The following is a 5,000-nucleotide window of genomic DNA, read 5'->3' on the forward strand; positions in this document are numbered from 1 at the left end:
CAGGCGAAACCACCGGCGGGAGTGTGTGTGAGTCCGGGCGGGCGGGCGGGCGGGCGGGCGGGCGGAGGTCGCGCTGCCTCTCCGACAGCCTTCGCACGGGCTCGATCTCTCGCACGTCCGCAGTTTCACACTCCGTCCGAGCCGAAGGGTTCCGAAAGAGCGGCGATCACGCGGGAGTTAGCGCCGGGGGGAGATCGTGTGCGCCGCTCGTGAAGGAGGACCTGGTAAGCGCGAGGAGGTGCAGGTGGTGGTGGCAGCGGCAGCTTGGGCGAAGGGAATGGGAAGTGTCGAGGAGAAATTGCAAAGTTGACATGAATATGTAAATTCCGGACGATGGTGATGTGCGACCAATAACGGGAAAATATGTTGAACTCACATGTGGACTCGGGTGATTACGTTCGACCCGCAGTGATGATTAAGTTCCGTTGCTCAAAATTTAATATCTGGCGTAGTGTTTATCCCTTGATAAAAGCCGTGTGCTGATGAGGTAATACATATGCAGAATATCGGCGCACTTGTTTTCTCTGAGCAGTTTCAGTGTGGAGTTTCAGCTGGAAATTAAGTAAGTCCTTTTAACGAGGTCAAGTTTTTGCTTGAGGAATTCTTGCTACGTATGAGCTTAGATAAAACTTGTAATGTCGAGTGGAAGTTAAGTACATTCTGGATTTTATTGCATTTGCAAGGTTGAGTTGAAGCCGACATCTCTGATAAAAGTTAAACGCTTACTGTCAGCTAAGGCAAATTCAGTAGAAAACCATCAGGTGCTTTCTCTCTGCAATTGACGCTAGATCAATATGTTAAAAGTGGTTTCATGCGTTACGTTACATCAATTTATTTATTTCATTTTGTATATACGGTGTTCTCAAGATAAATGTAAAGTTGCGCAAGGACAGTCATGTGTGAATATGTATGTATGTATATATGTATATATGTATATAAATATATATATATATATATATATATATATATATATATATATATATATATATTAAATATATATATATACATTTATATATATATATATATATATATATATATATATATATATATATATATATATATATATGTATGTATATACATATGCATGTGTGTTTGTGTGTCTGTGCGTGTGTCTGTATCATGCCTGTGTCATTTCCCTTTCTGATATGCCGGAAACGCGTAAGGGGTAACTTGTATATCATAATTTATATGTGCCGTTTATAGGCGGTTAATTCCTTGCAGTATCGTGCTCAGTAAGGCCAAGGATTTGTACTCCACGTACTTAGCGTTAGCATGTCCTTGTGACGTGATAGGTATCCTTTCTTCACTAGAACCGACGTGTACCCATGTAGTGTATATTATTTGGAGAGAGAGAGAGAGAGAGAGAGAGAGAGAGAGAGAGAGAGAGAGAGAGAGAGAGAGAGAGAGAGAGAGAGAGAGAGAGAGAGAGAGAGAGAGAGAGAGAGAGAGAGAGAGAGAGAGAGAGAGAGAGAGAGAGAGAGAGAGAGATATGAGAGGAGGGGGTACCTGCCACTCAACTTACCGTGTGTTTATGGTACGCGTGTATACATCTCGCACCTGCTCACCATGTTACCCCCATCTGGCTGTACCGTTTGAGGTGTGCCAAGTGTACCGCCATCTCCACATGCCCGGGTGAGGTTCGGGAGAGTGGGAGGAGGACAGGCGAGCGAGGGGAAAGAGAGAGTTAGAGTAAGTCTGAGGGAAGACAGCTTTGATTTTCCGTTTCGCAGCGGCGGCGACGGCGGCGGCGGGGTCGGGAATTCCTCTGCTTCTCCTTGTCTCTCTTTCCTCTTCCCCGCGTCCTCCTTCTCCAGCTCCTCCGCAGCCCTTTTTGCAATTCTTTCCCCTCAGGCTTAATGTTCCCCTGCCCCATTAAGCGACGGGCTGTACAGGCAGCGCTGAATATTCCATTAGAATCTCACAGTGTTGCTTACGTCATGTCGGGCGTGACGTCACGTGACGGCCGAGGCAAGGCACTGCGACGGTCACGGGGCAAAAAGGAAGATAAATGGCCAGGCACTCTCAAGAATAGGGCCGGGCGCGTTACCAAAGGAATTGTTTAGCCGAGCCTCGCAAGTTCGAGGATCGATTGAGGGAGAGACAAGTGAAGGCGGCGGCTGGCGAGCGGCCGTACGGGATATCAAGGGATTATAATCTAATCAAAATTCAAATTTCACTTAGTGAGCTCCTTCGCTGCATAGTGATGAAGGAATGTTGCTCGCCTCATGTCGGATTAACCAGCAAGGAAGAGGGACTTTCTTTTTTCGTCTTTCCTTTTTCCTTTTTTTTTTTAAATAAATGTCGCTTGACGCGGGCGGCGGTCAGGCCTGGACTAAGAGCTGAGGTCGAGGAGCTGAGTTCAGGAACACCGGAAATCGGGGAAGGAATTCCGTAAAGCGATCTCGGCTTCCTTCTCTCCGCCGCGTCCGTTGTCGGGGATCGCGTCTTCGGCGTCCTCGGGTACCGCCGGAATGGCAAATCTCCCTGATAAGTGGAAGATGTGGATGTTGCATCTCCCTTTTCACTCTCCCGGTGCACCCACGCTAGAGAGAACAAATGCACTAAATTTCTAGGAGGTATTATACAAACGTTTTACAATCAGCATAGGTTCACTTCCATGCATCGAACGATCAGCTGTCTGCGGCGACATCTTCCTTCCTCTCGAAGTCCTCTTCATCTTGCGTAATTGTAAGGGAGAAAGCGACTCGGCGCTGACGCTACGCCCTGAGGTATTTACGGCCTATGTATCATCTTGTCACCCGGCCTACCTCCGTGGCACGAGCCGTAGGCCTCTATGAATCACCGGTAATCGCCGCACGCCCAAACGTCCGGAAAATCGAGGAAAAATTGTCGTTCCCCGCACCTGGTTCGTAACTCTCGGTTCGTATCGGAACGGCGGGGCGCTCTCCATCGCTAGGCGGCGGTAACGAAGCTCGCACGGAAACATAACGTTCGGGTGACGCCGAGCCGCTCGGAATGATCCACAACCGGTTGACGTGTCCGCTATACATTCAGCTCGTTGCCGAAGCTTCTGCAACACATAGCATGTTTTACGCCTCACTCCTCGGGCAGACGTTGCAAAAGATACATTATCTCATCCAATAGTATTGATCTTTGGCTACTTGGTGTCAAGGAATCTCTGAGAGAGCCAATTCAATGCTTGCCGCGTTTCTTTGCTTTAGGCGCCCAAAGTGATATTACTTGCCTCGTGGAGAGCAATGAAAGAGTGCTTGTAGCTGCGATATTAAGAGGCTGCTTATATTACGTGCTTGTCTATAAGTTTTGCTCTCGATATTATGTGCGTGTCTTTATTATCGTTTTTACCTGTATTGTTGTTATTATCATTATTATCATTATTATTATTGTTATCATTTTTATCGTTATTATTATTATTATTATTTTTATTATTACTACTACTACTGTTATTGTTATTATTATTATTATTATTATTATTATTATTACCACTATTATTATTATTATAATGATCGTTATTATTATTATTATTATTACTACTACTGTTATTGTTATTATTATCATTACATTTATTATTGATGTCGTCATTATCAGTAGTAATATCATTATTATTATCATTATCGATATAACTATTATTCGTTGTAATTATAGCTGTCATTATTATTATTATTATTATTATTATTATTACTATTATTATTATTATTATTATTATTATTATTATTATTATTATTATTATCACTGTTACTATTATGATTTTTATTGTTATTATTTTCATTATTATCATTACTAATGTTACTTCTACTACTATTGTTACTAATACTTCCGCTACTGTACTAATGCTATTCCTACTACTACTACAACTATAACTACTGCTACCTCTACCACTACTACTACTGTTGCTGTCGCTACAACTACTACTACTATTACTACTGCTACTACTACAACAACTACTGCTACTAGTACTACTTCTTATTATTAATGTTATCAGTTTTATAATTATTATTCTATAATATCATTTTTGTTAGTATTAGTATTAGTATTGATATTAATATTAGTATTAGTATTACTAGTAGTATCATTATTATTATCATTATTATTATCATCACGTGAAGTTTATACACCTTGAAAGTTTTCATTCCTATAACGTCATTCGTCAATTTGTTAGCGCCAGGCAGATTGCATGACCAGCGGGGAAAAGCCAGACTGTCGTAACGCGAGCGACTAATTGTACGAACGCGATAAAGTAATTCGCACACAGTCGCTAAAAAGGGAATCGCATTGTATTATCAAATTTAGATTCATACGGATATCAATTTATTTTTTTTTTTAGTAAAGGGAAGCGGCGAGCGATGTCGGTCGGTTACGCTACCATAACGGTAGGCAAATTCAAGTACTTTTTTTTTTCTTTTTTTTCTGTGCCAGGGATTTTTTTTTTAATTGATGTAGCGCGATGTTTCATAAACCATCGGTGTAGTTTCAACTTGATTGAAGATTTGGATGCATGTGAATCTTTAACGGGTTGCATCGGGATTTTTTTTTCTTTTTTTTTTTACGTAGATAAATGACATCGATGTTACATAAATTCTGTTCGGGGTGAGGGAGAGGGAGAGGGAGAGGGAGAGGGAGAGGGAAGAGGAAGAGGAAGAGGAAGAGGAAGGGGAAGGGGGAAGGGGAAAGGGGAAGGGGAAGGGGAAGGGGAAGGGGAAGGGGGAAAGGGTGAGGGAAGGGGAAGGGGAAGGGGAAGAGGAAGGGGAAGGGGAAGGGGAAGGGGAAGGGGAAGGGGAAGGGGAAGGGGAAGGGGAAGGGGAAGGGGAAGGGGAAGGGGAAGGGGGAGGGGAAGGGGAAGGGGAAGAGGAAAGAGGAAAGAGAGAGAAAGAGAAAGGGAAAGAATAAGAGAAAGAGAGAGAGAGAAAAAAAAAAGAGAAAGAGAAAGAGAGAGAGAGAGAGAGCTATCAAAGTGACACTAAACAGGCAAACAGTTTATAGTTTACATGCGTTTTAAGAATTTCCTCTGGATTATGAAAATT

General features: G+C 42.9%; 1 protein-coding gene across 4 annotated transcripts in view; it reads left to right on the forward strand.

Moving 5' to 3' along the window:
• LOC122259308 (uncharacterized) overlaps window positions 1-5,000 on the forward strand; it is a 129,067-nt gene that overhangs the window by 920 nt on the left and 123,147 nt on the right. The window contains exon 1 of one of the 4 annotated variants that reach the window (XM_043025994.2): window positions 65-224. The exons of 2 other annotated variants lie outside the window; for them this stretch is intronic. The gene's annotated coding sequence lies outside the window, so the exon portion shown is untranslated. Of the gene's footprint in view, window positions 1-64; window positions 225-252; window positions 563-5,000 lie in introns of those variants that run through there. One more of the 4 variants, XM_043025995.2, reaches the window with a different exon arrangement.

Source organism: Penaeus japonicus, unplaced genomic scaffold (genome assembly GCF_977035675.1).
Source record: "Penaeus japonicus unplaced genomic scaffold, GWHDUDI00000001_assembly GWHDUDI00000009, whole genome shotgun sequence".
Classification (NCBI taxonomy): Eukaryota; Metazoa; Arthropoda; class Malacostraca; order Decapoda; family Penaeidae; genus Penaeus; species Penaeus japonicus.